Genomic DNA, 21,928 nt, shown 5'->3' with positions numbered 1-21,928 from the left:
TCCGCTGCCACAGCCGAGGTCAGCCGTCTACCGGGTTAGAGGGGATCTCTGCTCGTTCAGTCTAGCGATAAAAACGAAAAGTAACTACTTACAGTTCTGTCGCCCAAGGGTGGTCTGTAAACCTACCCCGCTCCGCCGAAACCGGGAAGTGTGGTTTGATTTCCACTGATCAATTAAAAACCAATCCGGTCAGGTGTAGGCGAGTTCTGATTGGGCGTCTGTAAGCTGACGAATTAGTTCGGAAAACAGACTCGTCTACATAGGGTGACTATGGGCGCCATCTTGGAATGGGGTATTACGATAGGTTACAGATGGTGTTAGTGTATCTAAGAGGTCAGAGGGTTCTTAGAAGTGATTAATGAGCCTCATAAAATCCTCGTCTGGTGTCTCCCTGTCAAAGCCTAGAAAAGCCACGCATTGTGTGTATAATGTCATGAATCAGAAATCATATATATATATATATATATGAATGGATAGTTGGTGTTAAAACAGGCATAGCGGGAAACTTCGAAATGTCAGTGTATGTCAGTGATATCCTGTAAGGGTTACAGGGTATGTCCGATCACTGTCAGTACTGTGAATCTGAGCCCCTCCCTTGTATCCCTCGTGAGGACATGATTAGTGGTTAAACTCGGGCATGCATCCAGATCTCAATGTGTCAAAGTACCCCATGGTATGTCGTCATTGAGACCTCTTGTGTCAGATGCCAATCTGTGTACCCATCTTTGTTCTAATCTGAACAATGCTTGTGATGTCATGCCTGGATGTGATTCAAGGACGACCCATCTTAAGGAGTCTGCTGTGTGGTGGAGACTTTTAAAATGGCAGTACAGTTTCGTGGTCTCCTTTAAGCATCTGATGTTACTTTTGTGCTCTGTGATTCGTGTCTTAATGGGCCGTGTCGTCATCCCTATGTAATTCAAAGTACAAGGGCACTGTAACAGACAGATACAATTCGTAGAGTTACAATTTGTATGACGTACCAATGTCCAGGTTAAGCTATCGGACAGAATCAATTCCTTGGTGGTCATCGTCTGTTTGCAGGATGTGCAATTTCCACAAGGGAAATGTCCGGTGACTGGTGGAAGCCCCCATAGAGTGCCCTGGGGATTCTGCGCTACTTTTTTAGGTCTAGTGTGGATCAAAATGTCTTTAAGATTTTGCGTTCTTTTAAACACAAACCTGCGTTGGGGCAGAGACAGGTTCCCGGCAGCTAAAATGCCCCAATGTTTTTTAATTACTTTTTTCATGTTATTAGAGGACGGGGTGAAAGAAGTGACGCAGGTCAAGGTATCGGTTTGTTCCCGGGTCTTGGTCTCAAGTAGAACCTCTCTGGGGTTGTTCCTAGCACGTTTCATGGCTTTTGTGATGTAACGGTAGGGTACCCTCTCTCTTTTAAATTGTTTGCCAGAATGTCTGCCTCTTTTTTGTAGTCCGACACAGAACTGCAATTTCTCCTCACACGGAGGAACTGGCCAAAAGGTAGGTTGTCCCTAAGTGCTTTGGGGTGGTGACTACTATACAGCAACAGGCTGTTCCTGTCTGTTGGTTTTTTGTAGAGGCTAGTTGTCAACACCCCGGACTCTAATCTGATGTCTAGGTCCAAGAAGGCAATGTGGGAAGGAGAAATGTGGTTGGTAAATTTTAAATAGGGGTTCTGGGTATTGATCCATCGACAGAACTCTTCACATCTGCTCAAAGAACCCTTCCAAAGGATGAGGATATCGTCAATAAAACGCCTCCACATAATCAGACTCTCGTCAAAGGGGTTGGTAGGGCTCTGAATGATCTCTTCCTCGAAAGCTGCCATGTAGAGGCAGGCTAGACTAGGGGCAAATGTGCTGCCCATAGAAGTCCCTTGGCGGAACAGTTCGTTCCTGAACTCAAAGAAATTCTCCGTTAATGCTAGGGATGCTAGGTCCATGATGAAAGACACAGGAGTGGGTGATGTCCAGTCTTCCTTACGAAGGGCCTCTTCGATCACAGTTAGGGTGGCTTGTTGTGGGATATTTGTGTATAACGCCTCCACGTCTAAGGTGACCAGGAGGCTGATCTCCCCATTAGGTTCAAACCCTTCTACTGTTCTTAGGATGTCACTGGTATCTTTGATATAAGACGGTATTCTTGGGACCAGGGGTTGTAAGAAGTGATCCACAAATCTGGACAGTGGCTCTAGAACGGAGCCGATCCCGGACACAATGTGCCTGCCTGGGGTCGGAAAAGTTCCTTTATGGACTTTTGGCAAAGTGTAAAAGTATGGTGTTACAGGATTCCGTGAATTAAGATAATCTGCCTCTTTCTTTGTGATCCACCCATTGGTCTCAGCCTCCAGGGTAAGGCTATTGATAGCGTTCTTCAACCTAGGAGTGGGGTCTAAAGTAATAGGTGTATAATATTTCCTATCACCTAGTTGTCTCCGACACTCTCTCTCATAGTCAAGGGTGGACTGGATGACTGTAGCCCCACCCTTGTCTGCTTGTTTGATTGTGATTGAGTGGTCGTCAGCCAGAGCCCTGGCTGCATTCATTTCCTCTTTTGAGAGATTATAGAAAGTGTTGGACCTGTCTCGTGTCACGGCAAGATCTTTGAGTATCGCTTTTTCAAAGGTTAGGACTTCTGGGGGAACCATACCAGCGCTGGTAAAGTTTGATGGATTATGTAGCCCAGTGTCTGTGTTATCTGTATCTATAACAGATTTGTTATGAAAGAAGGCTTGTAGGCGAATCTTTCTAAAGAAACTATGCAGTCCGCATGCTTCCCTGAATTTGTCAGTCTTTGGTGTGGGTACAAAACCTAGTCCTTTGCGAATCACTCGTAGTTCAATGTTGTTGAGTGGTCTTTCAGAAAGGTTGATTACTAGGTCCTTCTGCCCCTGCGTTGGCTCCGGGTCTCCATCGGGGGCTGGACTTGGTCCTGCCACTGGACATGCTGTGTTCCTCGCCTTCGCCCTCTTCCTCTGCCCCAGCCTCTGCCTAAAAAAGGTTGGGGGTTGGCTCCTGGATAGAATTGGGGAGGGCACGGGGGAAACATAGGATATTGCCAAAATTGAGTTTGTGGTGGACCGGGGAACATTGATTCCCCTCGATTATAGAAGGTTCGGTTGTTCTTTCTTCTCTGGTTCGGAGTGTCCCAACTACCAGAGCTCGAGTTGCTGTTATTGGAGCCCCTCCTGCTATTGTTACTCGATTCCTCGTCGCTGGAGTAATTGTTCCTATTAGGTGTGAAATCTGGTTTCAGGTAGGGGAAGATTTTTTCTCTGTCAAATCTCGAGATGTCCTTCTGTAGCGTCGCTATCTTCTGTTTGAGAAGATACTCTCTATTCTCCGTTATTTCTGAGTTAATCTCAGCCAACTTGGTTTTGAAAGTGCTGTTGGGTACTGAAGATTTCATAGTAGACTCAGCGGCTTGTATCCGTAATAGCAAGGCATCAGCGAGTCTTTTGGCAGTGTTAATTATAAGGACTAAGAGATCACGGGTACATTTCCAAGAGACTGAAGACCAATCCTTCTTGAATGGAGGATCCTCCAGAAATAAACGGGGGAAGATATTCACGATCAGTCCATTGGGGGCAATGTTAGCCCTCAAATACTCAGTTATAACAGCTCCGTGCATTGTTATTCTGAGCCATTCTTTTTTGAGGGATACTAAGTTAGACCAGTCATCCGAGTGGGACACGCTTGCTGTTGTACCGTCTACTCCTAGGAGTGACGGTGTTCTGAGGATGTCAGTGACCGCATCCTCGCCATAACTAATCCCTAATTCTCCATCCATTGTGTGGAAAATGAGGAACAATGGCCACTAACCCAACGTGAGGGATTAGTCTGTTGCAGAGTGGGCCTACCAGTGTGAGTTGACACTGTAGGTAACCTCAATACTTTCCTACGGTTTTCCAACCGCGCAGGGAATCACAATCAAACGAAGGAAAAATAAAAGCGGGTGGGCTATATTTAACGAGGTCCAGTATACAAGCCCTGAAGTAGTTATACGAGAAGGGTATACAGTTCCTCTAGTTGTACAAGAGTGTGAAGAGTACACTCATCCTTGGGATCAAGACAAAGTGGGGAGCAATGTCTAATTGGCCTGAGAGTGTACTAGCATGTGTAGGATGGGGGAACCCACATTGGTGGAACTAAAACCCTCACACACCCAGCAAGCTAGGTGTCATGCTTCATCATCTGGGTTTTGCTCCTCGTCGGGTCGGCGCTGCAATTCCCGACGGGCACCCAAAGATGGGGCTCTTTAGCGGAGATCTTTTCTTCCTTGCCGAAGGTGAGTGCAAGTGAGGGCCAGGTAGGTGTAGATGTTAGTGAGTGTGTTTTAAAACGGGGTTGGTTAGTCTGAATAATGGATTTTATTCGGTCAGTAAACCACCCTATTAAAAACGAAATGAGAGGCGGTGGTCTTGACTATATGGGTCAGGGACTACTCTGCTCTGCTCAGATGGTCAACATGTTTCATGCCTCAAGGTCAGGGGGATCCAGCGGCAATTTATCAGGACCGGTGAAATGAACTATCTACAAGATTGTGAGGGTGTGTAACTAATTATTTACAGTGGTGTCTGGATAAAAACTACCCTAGGGAAGTGTCAGAAAAACTAAACACTCCCGTTATGGATTGGCCTAGAGGAAAAGGAAAGAGGAAGCAAAACAGGCCAACAAAGTACATTAAAAAACACACACTTAGTCATTTATATACAATTCGTAGTATGGAGCCAAGGACTCCTCATATGCATGTCCACTATAAAAGCAGTTGCGCAAAACAGGAGTGATCATGCATAGGTGGATGCAGTGTGCAGGTGCGTATCAAGTGATAAACATCCGAACCACTCAGATTCTTACGTTTATGAGGTCTAGTTATGCTCACCTAGCGTTATAGAAAGTGCCGCTCCAGTCGGTACATGGCGAGCCTCTTGGGGTGGCGTGTTAGCCTACTGTAGATAATAGTACAATAATGAAAAAAGCAAGAGGCTCACACAGGTAGGTGTGCCCGAGTAACACACTCACTGGTGCTAGGTCTAGTCAGGGAAAGGTTAGCAAGGTCCCCCGGCAAGAAGGTGATCGGCAACCGCTGCCCGAGGAGCGACTCGACCCCCGGCCCCGAGCGTCTCGTGAGAGAGAACACGAGGTAGCCTAAGGATCGGTCCGCTGCCACAGCCGAGGTCAGCCGTCTACCGGGTTAGAGGGGATCTCTGCTCGTTCAGTCTAGCGATAAAAACGAAAAGTAACTACTTACAGTTCTGTCGCCCAAGGGTGGTCTGTAAACCTACCCCGCTCCGCCGAAACCGGGAAGTGTGGTTTGATTTCCACTGATCAGTTAAAAACCAATCCGGTCAGGTGTAGGCGAGTTCTGATTGGGCGTCTGTAAGCTGACGAATTAGTTCGGAAAACAGACTCGTCTACATAGGGTGACTATGGGCGCCATCTTGGAATGGGGTATTACGATAGGTTACAGATGGTGTTAGTGTATCTAAGAGGTCAGAGGGTTCTTAGAAGTGATTAATGAGCCTCATAAAATCCTCGTCTGGTGTCTCCCTGTCAAAGCCTAGAAAAGCCACGCATTGTGTGTATAATGTCATGAATCAGAAATCATATATATATATATATATGAATGGATAGTTGGTGTTAAAACAGGCATAGCGAGAAACTTCGAAATGTCAGTGTATGTCAGTGATATCCTGTAAGGGTTACAGGGTATGTCCGATCACTGTCAGTACTGTGAATCTGAGCCCCTCCCTTGTATCCCTCGTGAGGACATGATTGGTGGTTAAACTCGGGCATGCATCCAGATCTCAATGTGTCAAAGTACCCCATGGTATGTCGTCATTGAGACCTCTTGTGTCAGATGCCAATCTGTGTACCCATCTTTGTTCTAATCTGAACAATGCTTGTGATGTCATGCCTGGATGTGATTCAAGGACGACCCATCTTAAGGAGTCTGCTGTGTGGTGGAGACTTTTAAAATGGCAGTACAGTTTCGTGGTCTCCTTTAAGCATCTGATGTTACTTTTGTGCTCTGTGATTCATGTCTTAATGGGCCGTGTCGTCATCCCTATGTAATTCAAAGTACAAGGGCACTGTAACAGACAGATACAATTCGTAGAGTTACAATTTGTATGACGTACCAATGTCCAGGTTAAGCTATCGGACAGAATCAATTCCTTGGTGGTCATCGTCTGTTTGCAGGATGTGCAATTTCCACAAGGGAAATGTCCGGTGACTGGTGGAAGCCCCCATAGAGTGCCCTGGGGATTCTGCGCTACTTTTTTAGGTCTAGTGTGGATCAAAATGTCTTTAAGATTTTGCGTTCTTTTAAAAGCAAACCTGGGTTGGGGCAGAGACAGGTTCCCGGCAGGTAAAATGCCCCAATGTTTTTTAATTACTTTTTTCATGTTATTAGAGGACGGGGTGAAAGAAGTGACGCAGGTCAAGGTATCGGTTTGTTCCCGGGTCTTGGTCTCAAGTAGAACCTCTCTGGGGTTGTTCCTAGCACGTTTCATGGCTTTTGTGATGGTAACGGTAGGGTACCCTCTCTCTTTTAAATTGTTTGCCAGAATGTCTGCCTCTTTTTTGTAGTCCGACACAGAACTGCAATTTCTCCTCACACGGAGGAACTGGCCAAAAGGTAGGTTGTCCCTAAGTGCTTTGGGGTGGTGACTACTATACAGCAACAGGCTGTTCCTGTCTGTTGGTTTTTTGTAGAGGCTAGTTGTCAACACCCCGGACTCTAATCTGATGTCTAGGTCCAAGAAGGCAATGTGGGAAGGAGAAATGTGGTTGGTAAATTTTAAATAGGGGTTCTGGGTATTGATCCATCGACAGAACTCTTCACATCTGCTCAAAGAACCCTTCCAAAGGATGAGGATATCGTCAATAAAACGCCTCCACATAATCAGACTCTCGTCAAAGGGGTTGGTAGGGCTCTGAATGATCTCTTCCTCGAAAGCTGCCATGTAGAGGCAGGCTAGACTAGGGGCAAATGTGCTGCCCATAGAAGTCCCTTGGCATTGGTGGAACAGTTCGTTCCTGAACTCAAAGAAATTCTCCGTTAATGCTAGGGATGCTAGGTCCATGATGAAAGACACAGGAGTGGGTGATGTCCAGTCTTCCTTACGAAGGGCCTCTTCGATCACAGTTAGGGTGGCTTGTTGTGGGATATTTGTGTATAACGCCTCCACGTCTAAGGTGACCAGGAGGCTGATCTCCCCATTAGGTTCAAACCCTTCTACTGTTCTTAGGATGTCACTGGTATCTTTGATATAAGACGGTATTCTTTGGACCAGGGGTTGTAAGAAGTGATCCACAAATCTGGACAGTGGCTCTAGAACGGAGCCGATCCCGGACACAATGGGCCTGCCTGGGGTCGGAAAAGTTCCTTTATGGACTTTTGGCAAAGTGTAAAAGTATGGTGTTACAGGATTCCGTGTATTAAGATAATCGGCCTCTTTCTTTGTGATCCACCCATTGGTCTCAGCCTCCAGGGTAAGGCTATTGATAGCGTTCTTCAACCTAGGAGTGGGGTCTAAAGTAATAGGTGTATAATATTTCCGATCACCTAGTTGTCTCCGACACTCTCTCTCATAGTCAAGGGTGGACTGGATGACTGTAGCCCCACCCTTGTCTGCTTGTTTGATTGTGATTGAGTGGTCGTCAGCCAGAGCCCTGGCTGCATTCATTTCCTCTTTTGAGAGATTATAGAAAGTGTTGGACCTGTCTCGTGTCACGGCAAGATCTTTGAGTATCGCTTTTTCAAAGGTTAGGACTTCTGGGGGAACCATATCAGCGCTGGGGGTAAAGTTTGATGGATTATGTAGCCCAGTGTCTGTGTTATCTGTATCTATAACAGATTTGTTATGAAAGAAGGCTTGTAGGCGAATCTTTCTAAAGAAACTATGCAGTTCGCATGCTTCCCTGAATTTGTCAGTCTTTGGTGTGGGTACAAAACCTAGTCCTTTGCGAATCACTCGTAGTTCAATGTTGTTGAGTGGTCTTTCAGAAAGGTTGATTACTAGGTCCTTCTGCCCCTGCGTTGGCTCCGGGTCTCCATCGGGGGCTGGACTTGGTCCTGCCACTGGACATGCTGTGTTCCTCGCCTTCGCCCTCTTCCTCTGCCCCAGCCTCTGCCTAAAAAAGGTTGGGGGTTGGCTCCTGGATAGAATTGGGGAGGGCACGGGGGAAACATAGGATATTGCCAAAATTGAGTTTGTGGTGGACCGGGGAACATTGATTCCCCTCGATTATAGAAGGTTCGGTTGTTCTTTCTTCTCTGGTTCGGAGTGTCCCAACTACCAGAGCTCGAGTTGCTGTTATTGGAGCCCCTCCTGCTATTGTTACTCGATTCCTCGTCGCTGGAGTAATTGTTCCTATTAGGTGTGAAATCTGGTTTCAGGTAGGGGAAGATTTTTTCTCTGTCAAATCTCGAGATGTCCTTCTGTAGCTTCGCTATCTTCTGTTTGAGAAGATACTCTCTATTCTCCGTTATTTCTGAGTTAATCTCAGCGACCTTGAGGCATGAAACATGTTGACCATCTGAGCAGAGCAGAGTAGTCCCTGACCCATATAGTCAAGACCACCGCCTCTCATTTCGTTTTTAATAAGGTGGTTTACTGACCGAATAAAATCCATTATTCAGACTAACCAACCCCGTTTTAAAACACACTCACTAACATCTACACCTACCTGGCCCTCACTTGCACTCACCTTCGGCAAGGAACAAAAGATCTCCGCTAAAGAGCCCCATCTTTGGGTGCCCGTCGGGAATTGCAGCGCCGACCCGACGAGGAGCAAAACCCAGATGATGAAGCATGACACCTAGCTTGCTGGGTGTGTGAGGGTTTTAGTTCCACCAATGTGGGTTCCCCCATCCTACACATGCTAGTACACTCTCAGGCCAATTAGACATTGCTCCCCACTTTGTCTTGATCCCAAGGATGAGTGTACTCTTCACACTCTTGTACAACTAGAGGAACTGTATACCCTTCTCGTATAACATTGAAAATAAGTGCCAGTGCCTCCCACCGGCAACCACCAGCTCAAATAAGCACTGGCACAGGAAGGAAGCAAGGATGAAAAAGAACATGCAAGTGTGAGATAAAGAGATAGGAAGCGTAGGGTGGTGGGGGAAAGAGGCACTTCGTGGAATTATGGCTAGGCAACCTTGGGATTCGGCAAACTCGGCTTTCAGGTCCCTGCAATTTATTTTTCAAATTCAGCACTAACATATTTCATATGAGCCAGGTGGTTTGAACAGTGTTCTTTATTTATCGGCCTGATTTTACACGTGTACAATACCTCTCAGCCTTTGTCTCTTCTATTGTGCCCATGTATAACGAGCATTTGCAATGCAATCGGTCTCGCCTTTATATGTATTTAGCTATGCAGCACATTAGCCTGCGTGCTGAAACACCTGCTGTTCTTTAACATCGATGTAAAGTAAGCACCAAACTGCATGACATGCCAGGTATGGGAACACATGGAGAGAAATATGACCTTTCAGCGGGAAATGGTATAGTCCAAAGCTCTGTTTTTAATATAAAAGCAGGGCCTTTGGTGGTCATATCATTGAAAATACAAGATTTGAAAAAAATATTATTGTGTACGAATCCTTGTGGAAGACAATTTCTATGGACTAGAATCTAGAGAATTCTAAAGTGATTCTGGTATTTTACCGACCTCTGCTGATCGTTTTCTATCAAGAAAGGTAAATAGAGGCATTTGCCAGAATTTTTTAAAACAAGCATTTGCAATGCAATAGGTCTCGCATTTATACGAGTTTGAGCTATTGGCATTGTAAATGACAATGCCTTTTATTTATGTTTTAAAACCCCACACATAAATAAAAGGCATTGCCATTTACAGTGCCAATAGCTCAAACTCTTAACAACTGCGAGACCTATTGCATTGCAAATGCTTGTTATGGTGAGTTCATGTTTACTATGCGAGCAAAATAGTGAGTAAAGCATTCTGCACTTGCATTTTTACATGTAAATGTTTGTGTAAGCAAAATGTAAAACGAAAGCTAGCAAAGGCATTGAATTAACTGTAGACGTTGTTTTAGAAAAAAAGAAAGGATAAAAAAAAAAGGAATCTGCTGTGAAAGGAAACAGCAATCCTACAATAAACTGAAAGTTAGCCTCTGTAGCGGAGTTGGAACGTCGGGGCCGGGGATAGTAGACTGGTGGTCCCACGTGCCCTTCTCACCCCCTCTTGTTCACTTACCGCAGGACGAGTGGGCGACAGCCTCGGAGACATCTGTCACGGATCACGGAGAAGGTGAGGAGCCCTTTAACTGGGCCGAGATCCCAGAGGGAGACACGCCCCCTTCTGACGTCAGGAAGGACGAGAAGTCAAAACCCCTCGAGACGTGGAGAGCGACGGACGGCGTTCCCTGGAGGTACAGAGGAGGTGACGAGTGCGGAAAAGAGGAGGAGATCGGAGGTATCGGAGGAAGAGCGACAAGAGCGGAGGCAGAGGAGCGGCGAGGACCCGGAGAGCTACGGAGCCGACGGCAGGGAGGCCAGGAGCACCGCGAAGCGCCCAGCCACGTTCCCAGGGGAGGAGCGTGGCTCGGACAGGTACGCGACCGCGTAGCGGGTTGGGTAGGAAGGAGGGAGCCAGCACCTCCGTAACTAGTGTAACAATCTCGGGAGTGGGTGTGTGCTCCTAGCTGGCGAGAGTGTGTTTCCCGTCCCTCATCGTGTTTATACCTTTTCCCTCACTCCGTACCCTCACTGCACTGAGTTCACGTCCCGGGGAAAAGGAAAGGGGAGGGTGGGTCACAATTGCACTAGGGGATCCCTCACTCCCGGTCCTGGGTTCGATCAGAAGCTTGTTGCGGGCCATCACCCTGACAGTGCCTTGTCTTTACTTTCTTTTGGGCCAACTCGCAACCGGTGACTGCGTGGAGCCTCAGCCAGGGGAAGACCGAGAGAGAAGGAGGGAGAAAAAGACCCCCGGCCGCCGCAGAGCTTCGCTCCGCACGACGGACCAAGTCTCCTTTGCCAGAGAGAGGATCACGAGTAGACTGAAAAGACGCTGTTACAAAATAAAACCTCAGTTACCTCGCACACTGTCTCCGTCTGTCCCTGAGCCCCCGTTACAACTGGTGTCAGAAGTGGGATTTCCATCAAGCTCCACCTGTAACGAGATGGAGGCCCTCATACAGCACCTGGTTCAGGGACAGGAGAAGTTAGGCTGGGCCATTGAACAACAACTGACGTCCGCTCAAGCCGATCGAGAGCAGTTCCAGAAGTCACTAACAGCCCACCTCGGGTCCCTGCAAAACGACTCACCGCTACCAACGGCTTACACCGCCGCGGAAAGACGAGCTCCTGTTCCTCACCCCACGGGGTAGCCCTGCAAAAATACGTAGCAGGGGAAGATCCCGATGGCTTTCTCACCAACTTCGAGAGGGCGGCTCGGGCCTGTGGCTGGCCCGAAGAGAAATGGCCCTTCTTCCTGGCTCCCTTGTTAACTGGACAGGCTCAGGCGGCCTACCAAGTCGCTAACCCCGAGGGAACGACCCCCTACCCCCGCATAAAAGATATCATTCTCGAATATCTAGGACTAGACGCCGAGGCCTACCGGGTGAGGTTCCGAAAAGAGCGGGGCGTTCCAGGAGAAAATCCGAAAGCCCTCTACTTCCGACTAAAATCCGCGGCCGATAAATGGCTAAAACCGGACAGTAGCACAAAAGAAGACATTATGTCCAGGATTTATTTGGAACAATTCATGGAGGCGTTGCCATACGGCTCTCAGCGATGGCTACGTCAGCACTCGAATCTATCGGTGGCCCAGACCCTAGAGATGGCCGCGAACTTTGCTAGAGCCCAACCCCGCTACGGCCCCGGGGAACAGGAAAGACCTCCCCCCAAAGGAACCCCCGGGGGTGGCTCAGAGAAAAAGGGGAGAGCCCCCTCGGAGATGATACGTCCCAAACCGGGACGAGGGGACTTGCCCTCGATACGAGGTCCACAATGCTATGACTGTGGGGAATGGGGGCATATCGCCCGGCTGTGCCCCCGGAAACGGACTGAGGAGCCCATGGACGTAGGGTATATCCCTTCGGCAGTACTATATTCAGCGGAACTAGGCTCCTCCTATTACGTACGTATACAGATGAATGGACAATTAGTAAAAGCTCTACTAGATTCGGGTTGTAGACAATCCGTAGTGAAGAAATCCCTGGTCAAGCCCCAACAGTATCTTCACAGCCAAATCGTTCACATACGATGCATCCACGGAGACGTGAAACCGTATCCTCTGGCCCAAGCACAGATAACCAGTCCAACCCAAGAGACCTATACCGTACGGGTGGGGGTGGTGGATTCCCTCCCCGAGGACGTGATACTGGGTGTTGACAACCCCGAATTTTTGGCCCTCTTTAAAACAGAGTTGAGGATGGGAGGGGGGGTTCCCCAAGCGCCCCAGCCATCCACGGCCTTAGCGAGTCCCGAGCCCTGGATAACAGATAGGAGTTTCAAATTCGCCCAGGCCAATGACCGGACGTTATTTAATGCATGGGAGGACGCCCACCAAAACACCACGGCTCTAGGCACCCGCTACCCCAGGTTCACGATCACTAACGGACTCCTCTACCGAGAAGGCAAAGAAGGGATGACCCCTCAACTTGTGGTACCCCAGCCCTTCAGGGACCAGGTGATGTTCTTTGCCCACTCCCACCTGACAGCAGGACATACGGGCAAAGAGAAGACGGGGGAGGGTATTCTGCGCTGTTTTTTTTGGCCGGGCATTTATAAGGACATTGAAAACTATTGTCAATCATGCGAAATTTGCCAAAGGAAGAGCGCCTATAAACCCCCGGCGGCACCTCTCCGACCGATGCCCATCATAGGGGTCCCCTTTGAAAGGATAGGAATGGATCTTATCGGCCCCTTACCCCGATCTCGGAAGGGGAACGTACATGCCTTGGTCGTGGTAGACTATGCCACCCGATTTGTGGAGGCCTTTCCGCTGAAAACCCCCACCACGAAGAACCTGGCTGATAAAATGATAGAACTGTTTTCAAGGGTGGGGTTCCCCAAAGAAGTGGTAACCGATCAGGGAACTCCATTCATGTCCCGGATGATGAGGGAAGTTTGTGGCATCCTGGATGTACACCAGATCCGGACGTCCGTGTACCATCTGCAAACGGACGGGCTCGTGGAGCGCTATAACCGCACGCTGAAAAATACACTAAAGAAAATGCTTACGGTCGAGGGACGCGATTGGGATCAACTGCTTCCCCTGGCGTTGTATGTCTTACGTGCCCAGGTGCAGAGCAGTCTTGGATACTCCTCTTTTGAATTATTGTATGGGAGACAACCGCGTTCCTTGATGGAGATGACCAAAGATGCGTGGGAGACGGAAGAGCGACGGGACCACTGTTCTCTGTTGGAGTACACCCAGAGACTGAAGACAAAGCTGGGCAAGCTGCGTATGTTATCCCACAGTAACCTGGAAAGAAGTCAGGAAAAACAGAAAAAACAATACGACAAGGGGAAGAAACTCAGAAAATTACAGGTCGGTGAATGGGCCCTGGTACTTCTTCCGTCGTCCACCAGTAAGTTTAAAAGTGAGTGGCAAGGACCCTATCTGGTGAAGGAAACCATAGGCGATACTACATATAGGATCCAGATGTCGCCCACCAAACAACAAAGCTACCATATCAACCTGCTCAAGAAATGGTTTGGCCCGGCCCCCAAAGAAATTCGCTTGGTGGTTCCCACCGGCAGTCTACCCGGATCCACGATCAGGGAATTATGTATCAACAAAGAGCTTCCGGAATTCCAGAGAGCCGAACTGAAGGCTACCCTGCAACCCTTTGCCGAGATGTTCTCTGACGTTCCCGGACGAACCCATCTCATAGAACATAACATTGAGACCCGGCCAGGCCAACTGGTCCGACAAAGAGCCTACAGAGTACCCGCTGCAAGAAGAGAGGCTATCCAAAGGGAAGTGAAGGAAATGTTGAACCTAGGGGTGATAAGACCCTCCAAAAGCGAATGGAGATCCCCTATAGTCATGATCCCCAAGCCGGACGGCTCGACCCGGTTTTGTATGGATTTTAGAGCCCTGAACGACATCTCGACTTTCGACGCCTACCCCATACCAAGAGTCGATGAGCTGATCGAGAAAATAGGAGACGCAGCCTACATCACCACGTTTGACTTGACCAAAGGCTACTGGCAGGTGCCTTTGAGGGAAACCGATCGCAAAAAGACCGCGTTCGCCACGGAGCAGGGCTTATTCGAGTTTACAGTCCTCCCGTTTGGGCTACATGGGGCCCCGGCCACCTTTCAAAGGCTGATGAACACCATCCTCCGTCCCTTCCACCACTTTAGCTCCGCGTACTTAGACGACATTGTGGTCTACAGTCGCTCCTGGGAGGACCATCTTCAACATTTAACTACCCTGTTGACCGCACTACGCCAGGCCGGTCTGCATATAAATGCGAAGAAATCCAAAGCCGCCTGTCAGCGGGTGAAATATCTCGGATATGTCCTAGGGGACGGGGTTATCGCCCCACAGACAGAGAAAATCAAGGCCATAGTCTCCACTCCCTTTCCGGCCACCAAGAAGGAGCTCCGGGGGTTTTTAGGGCTAATAGGTTACTACAGGCGGTTTCTTCCCAACTTTGCCAACACTGCTGCCCCCCTAACGGACCTACTGAAACAGGACTGTTCCCCACGGTCCTTACAGTGCCCTTCCCCGGAGGCCCTGCAAGCCTTCCAACAACTGAAAACCACGATCACGACTCACCCCATACTCATTTCCCCCGACTTCGACAAAACCTTTATAGTGGCCACTGATGCCTCCAACACAGGGGTGGGGGCTGTCTTATCCCAAATAGGGGCTGATGGACAGGAGCACCCCATACTCTACGTCAGCCGCAAGTTGTTTCCCCGAGAGGTCAAATATCCAACCATAGAGCGGGAATGCCTGGCTGTGAAATGGGCCATTGAGAAGTTGCGATACTACCTAGAGGGCAAACATTTCATTCTGTATACGGACCACGCACCCCTCCAGTGGATGTACAGACAAAAAAGCCAAAATCCCAGGGTGTTGCGGTGGTTTTTATCCCTACAGCCCTTCTCGTTCGAAGTAAAGCACCGAAAGGGGAAGGAGAACGGCAATGCAGACTTCCTCTCCCGGGCCACTCATCTCCCCGAACGGGAGAAGCCAAGGGGGGAGGAGTGTAGCGGAGTTGGAACGTCGGGGCCGGGGATAGTAGACTGGTGGTCCCACGTGCCCTTCTCACCCCCTCTTGTTCACTTACCGCAGGACGAGTGGGCGACAGCCTCGGAGACATCTGTCACGGATCACGGAGAAGGTGAGGAGCCCTTTAACTGGGCCGAGATCCCAGAGGGAGACACGCCCCCTTCTGACGTCAGGAAGGACGAGAAGTCAAAACCCCTCGAGACGTGGAGAGCGACGGACGGCGTTCCCTGGAGGTACAGAGGAGGTGACGAGTGCGGAAAAGAGGAGGAGATCGGAGGTATCGGAGGAAGAGCGACAAGAGCGGAGGCAGAGGAGCGGCGAGGACCCGGAGAGCTACGGAGCCGACGGCAGGGAGGCCAGGAGCACCGCGAAGCGCCCAGCCACGTTCCCAGGGGAGGAGCGTGGCTCGGACAGGTACGCGACCGCGTAGCGGGTTGGGTAGGAAGGAGGGAGCCAGCACCTCCGTAACTAGTGTAACAATCTCGGGAGTGGGTGTGTGCTCCTAGCTGGCGAGAGTGTGTTTCCCGTCCCTCATCGTGTTTATACCTTTTCCCTCACTCCGTACCCTCACTGCACTGAGTTCACGTCCCGGGGAAAAGGAAAGGGGAGGGTGGGTCACAATTGCACTAGGGGATCCCTCACTCCCGGTCCTGGGTTCGATCAGAAGCTTGTTGCGGGCCATCACCCTGACAGTGCCTTGTCTTTACTTTCTTTTGGGCCAACTCGCAACCGGTGACTGCGTGGAGCCTCAGCCAGGGGAAGACCGAGAGAGAAGGAGGGAGAAAAAGACCCCCGGCCGCCACAGAGCTTCGCTCCGCACGACGGACCAAGTCTCCTTTGCCAGAGAGAGGATCACGAGTAGACTGAAAAGACGCTGTTACAAAATAAAACCTCAGTTACCTCGCACACTGTCTCCGTCTGTCCCTGAGCCCCCGTTACAGCCTCCTAATTAAGATAGTTATCAGTGTTGCCGTGGCACCCTTTCAGCTGAATGTGTTTGAAAAGCGTTCACACCTCGGTTTCGGAAGAAGACCGAATGATGCGCCAAGAAGTCTGGAGTGGTGTGAAAAGTTTGAATAGTTTGTAGATGTGTTTGATGTGGAGTCTGCAGTGGTACAATACAGAGAAACGTCGCCTCCTGGTTAAGATCGGTATCACTGGTAGGAGCTGTATATGCGGCTTTCATCAACTTGTACATATTGATGGAAACAAGAAAGTGGGAAGTTTCAAACTGAGACCAGAATGTTGTTTTAAAGTTCCCTTTCCGTTCCCGCTCTAACAGTTGCACTTTCAAAACGTTAAAATAGGACGGAAGAAAAAAAAATATGAAATTATACAAAGTGTTGTGCGGTTAAGTGGACAAAAAGTGTAATTACTTCTAACTATATGCACCCTATGGAAACCAGTGTGTTTGTTTGTTTGAGCACACACACACAAGCACACATACAGAAACTACCAAAAACACAAGCACTCTTACAATCACATGCTCCAGAACAAAAACACCCAAGGACATAAACACAAGTACATGCAAACACACACACACAGACACACACACCATCACACGCACAGACATGCACAAGCACACACACATGTGCGCGCACACTCTCATACGCGAACAGAAGCGTGCACACAAGTACGCATACAGAAACATCCACAAGCACGCATACAATCCCATGCTCTAGTACATAAACACTCAAGTACATGCACACACTATTACACGCACAGACATAAGCACACATACAGAAACATCTGCGCGCAGAAGCACACATAGAATCACATGCTCTAGTACAAAAACACCCAAGTACATGCACACACCATCACACGCACAGACATGCACAAGCACACACACGTGCGCACACACTCTCATACGCGAACAGAAGCGCGCACACAAGTACGCATACAGAAACATCCACACGCACAAGCACACATACAATCCCATGCTCTAGTACATAAACACTCAAATACATGCACACACTATTACACGCAGACATAAGCACACATACAGAAACATCTGCGCGCAGAAGCACACATAGAATCACATGCTCTAGTACCAAAACACCAAAGTACATGCACACACCATCACACGCACAGACATGCACAAACACACACAAATGTGAACACAGTCTTTGATACACGCACAGACGCACACACAAAAGCACTCATGACACATTTCTCCAGGACTGCCGCAGCATTGATGGCACACAATGGCAGGTTTGGACAGACTAATGAAAGACATCTGCTGCCGGTTCCGAAAGTGAAAACAGTTCTCGAATTATTTACCAGATAGAAGGGGGCGCGGGGTCACGAGCAGCGACGGGAGAGAGGGAAGATGATAGACGCAAGGCAATAATGCACTCCTGCCTGCTCTTATTACAGGACACTTCCTAGAACAGCCCCGCTGCAGTGGAGGCTGGGGAGTCGCTGTTGTTTAGCACCATCAGGGAATTGCAAAGAAAAGTTGACAATTACGGGCTGAACAGTGCACAGATGCACTCTGGGAATAAGGGCACAAACCAAAACAGATGTTCACTGGATCTCAGGAAGCGGGCTTCAGCAGGCGGCTACCGGGTTGCAAACTATAAGGCAGACCCAAGGAGCTAGTAGTACGTAGTAACCCCTAAAGGCCTGTGGAGTACAAAGTGAGCCCCCGCAAAATATGAAACTGGCTGCCCGTGTGTTCTATGGGGCGCACAGGGAGAGACAAACTATGTCGGGCGACAGCTGATCTTAATAAAAACAGTATGCGGGAGCAGAGAGTGGGAGTTAGCGAGTGTAAGAGAGGGAGGGGTTGGAGTTAAGTTTGGGAATGAAGAGGTCCGTAACTGCGGCAAGCCATGCTTTAACATATTTTGCTAACAGCTATTTGAAGTAGTGCTCTAAAAATCGGCATGACTTCAATTAGGCTCTGGGAAGCGGGTGTCCTGCTTGCATTCATTGAGGCATGTAAAATGGAGGATAGAAATCATACGGATGGAGGTTTCGCTCTTCTTGAATGTTTGTGTTGATGTAAATTTACCAACTTGCACACATGGGTGTTTAACCTTGAGGAGGTCCGGAGCTTTGTTAAGCCGTGTCTTCATTAACTTTAATAATGGCTTTTTGAAGCAGTGCCTGACAAACGGCATGACTTCAATCAGACTCCGGGAAGCGGGGTCCTGTTTACATTCTTTGGAACACTACAGAGTGTGATAAAAGAGAGGATAAGGGAGGGGGTAGGGGAGAGAGGCAATGCAGGCTGGCAAATGGTGAGCACTTTTCGCGGGCGGCCGTGCGGCCGCGAAAGTGAAAGAAAACGAATGCTTTCAGGCTGCCAAATGGTGCGCGCGCCCGGAGCACATGCACTGTAGTTGGCGGCCTGAAATGCACTCGTTTCCACTTCCAAAAGTGCTTACTATAAGTCTCGCCAGACCTCCCGAGACCTAAAAAGGAAAGTCCCTCAGCAGAAAGCAATTCTGGTATGATACTGACCTCTACTGGTTGTTTTCTATAAAGACAGTTCAATAGAGGCAGTTGAACAGAAAAAAAGTCGCTTAGCCGGAAGCAGACAAGTCCTAGGGCTGATCTCCAGAGCCCACAAAGTACATACAAGAATATACTAAAGTATATAAGTAAATACTAAAGTATATACAAGAGGTCTTGAATGTTCGACCTATAAAGGAAAATAATGTCTGGCACTAACTCGGTTAGACAGCGTTCTGGGAGTGGGCTATTGTATTTAGAGGATGGGGAAACATATGCTTACTTATAAAACACTAATTGCATTTCCACACGGTGCTTTTGTAGACGAAGAGACACTCTGTAATATATGTGACAACAGATTTGATATAGGATCTATTTACCCTTAACGTGTAGCTTCTCGTAGCCACAAATAATTGATTTATACTAGTAATTTTCTCCAGACAAAATTTTTTAACTGATCATTGTGTTTCTTTAAGGTGATTGCCGATAGTCTTTCCCATGCAGGAATTATTACTTTTCGATACAAGAGTAAGTGCATAGAATTATACATTGGTTAGCAGTGAATTACGGGGATGTTTTTCATCGAGCGGTTCTGAGCCGCATCAAGCGGCGTTTGAATTTTCTATGATGTCACTCACAACGCGAGGTCAAAAACAGCCCTGTATTCACTTTTTACCCATTTTTTTGTATTTTATATATGGCTCCCAAAATCATTTCACCCTGCTTTCAACTGCTACTCAGGGGCAGAGGAGTAATATATGAGCTATGTTAACTTGGTCTCTCCTACCTGACCATAAAGTGCGAAATATTTCTTAACCTGCCCTACCTAACCAGCCCCAACCTCCTTTGCTGCCTTGCTCCCCCCTTCTGCAGCATTTCTGCTTTCAATGAAAGCAGACAAGGAGCGCTGTGCTGTGCTGAAGGGCTCTCAGAGAGCCATGTCAGCCTTGCCTTTTTCTGCATCATAGCTGTGATTTACAAGATTTTGAATCTGGTGTTAATGATAGAGGCTTCCTATGAACGCCATTCATAACACCGTGTTATTGATTACTTAAGTGACTAAGTGAGTAGTGATTTGTAAAATATGCAACGTTAAAGGCCTCTGGTTTTTATTTCTAAAACATTTTCTAAGTATCATTGGGGCGGCTTTGTGCAACATGGACCCTCACTCTTCTGCAGGTGCACATATTAATGGGCGACTACAAAAAATATAAATGAAATTAAAGAAACACAAAGTTTCTTTGTTATTTTTTCCTTCAATGTGATGGGCACATTCAGCCAGCCAAATGTTATGAAAGGGTCAGAATTCTAGCAAGGTTGTAATTGGTGTGTAGACTGTGCTATTATTCTCAGAGGAAGAACAAATTAATTTAGTAAAATTAAATTATCTGCAGCTAAAATAAACTTCTCTGTTTGGCTACTGCAATTGGTGTCATTTTTCTTACTTTTAGAATTGCACCCACTTAAATGTTTGCAGAGTAGCACAACTCAATCCAAACAAATATGTAACCAGTTAAAGCAAGTAAACCAAGATGAGTTTAACTGTGTCTATCCCTGTAAATACTTTTTGTCGCCACAATCCCACTTATGCCAGCTCTGGAATGCACTCTCATAAAGAATAAGGACCATCAACAATCACCCAGAAATTAGACGATAAAGTCCTGGTTTTTCCAAAACATCACCAAATGGGAAAAAGCATTAATAATCTAATGGAAGAGGAAGGGTGTAGGCATGAGACATGCTGGAGAACATATTTTGAAATGTGAAGAAAGAAAATATTTCAAAAGTTGAAACAATAAAGCATTAAACCCCAAACCTCCACACTGAAACTCTCTAACAGGTCTCTTTATCTGTGCAGGGTATTTCAAAATGGAGAAGAAGGGGGAGAAATGTGAGGGCTGTAGTGTGATTGATGTTAGGAGTGGTAGGATCCTCCTGGTTCTGTAGACTCCGAAAAGGAGGTGACATGATCTGTTTGGAAGTGTTGAGATGTGGCTATTAAAATCATGATTTAATGTGTGCAGTGCGTGATCGTATGTTAAAGAATAAAGACATCTGTTATGGCGCATGTGTGGCATGCTCATTTGCATGCTCCCGGGATGGGGAGGGCGCTACATCTGGCGACCAGCAGGGGATACGAGATGATGAAACAAGACAGCTCTCCCTGAGAGTTTGCAACGCTGCAGCAAACTGCTTGTGCGCCCTACGTGCTCCCCAGATCGATGCAAAGTAGTCTGAAGTGCCATATGCAGAGTCAAAGCCCCGCTGCATCCCAAACATGGCCCTTGAAGAAGTTGAAGGCCCAGCACAGGAGCATGGTCAGAAAGCCCACCAGAACCCACTGGTAAGGCTAAAAGAAGAGATACTGCGCTGCATCATAACCCCGAACCGTCATGCATCCAAAACGTGAATGCAGCCACAACCAGGTGTGAGAAACAAAGAAAAATGAATTCACTCACCGGCGAAGACAAACAAAACCTTTTGCGACCTCAAAATTGGATGGGATGATCCAAGCGCATGCAAAGGGTTGTAGGTCTTTAAAGATACGACAAAAGCTGTCCAAACAGCACATGCCTTCAATGGTGGCAGAAGAGAGCATGCAATACATGGCAGCAGCATTCCTGAAACCACTGCTCGACACCACAAAGAACCAGAAAATTGGCACCAGGTGGACTGCATGGATCGAGAGGTTCAATGATTTCATAGATACTCTGGAAGAAGCAGACAATAAGAAAATCATTTAATACTTGGAGAACCTTGCTGGTATTGGAGTGAAAGAAGTTATTAAGGAAATATCACAAACAGGTGCAGTATGGTACCATCAAATCAAGGAAGCAATAGAAGCTGAGTTTAATCTGATGCCAAATGTCAACTATGAAAGGTGCATTTTCAATCAAGCATGACAACAAGCTGTTGAAACGATAAATTTGTTTGTTGAGAGACTTGACATGCTTATCAAACACTGCAAGTTCAGGAAATTTAATGAGGAAGAAGCCATGCATCTTAAAGTCATCGATGGTTGTCTTTCAGACTCAATCAGAAGATGAATGTTGAGAGAGACACTCAGTATACAGAAAGTGCTAATGGCTGTGAGTGCAGAAGAACATGCAGATCGACAGGCCACTGATATGGAAGCTGGAACAGCACAAGGTGAATCAGAGTTGATCATGAAAAGTAGACAAACACAAGGTAGATGCCAATTCCAAAAAGCTTTATTCGACAGCTCAGGTCATAAAAGCAAATCACAATAAAAA

At 47.7% G+C, this 21,928-nt stretch overlaps 1 long non-coding RNA gene across 4 annotated transcripts in view; it reads right to left on the bottom strand.

The window, feature by feature from the left end:
- Positions 1-21,928, bottom strand: part of LOC146822647 (uncharacterized) — a 332,500-nt gene that overhangs the window by 158,327 nt on the left and 152,245 nt on the right. The window lies entirely within an intron of this gene.

This window comes from Triturus cristatus, chromosome 5_2 (assembly GCF_964204655.1).
Source record: "Triturus cristatus chromosome 5_2, aTriCri1.1, whole genome shotgun sequence".
Taxonomy (NCBI): domain Eukaryota; kingdom Metazoa; phylum Chordata; class Amphibia; order Caudata; family Salamandridae; genus Triturus; species Triturus cristatus.
This window is presented reverse-complemented; position numbering and strand designations above follow the sequence as displayed.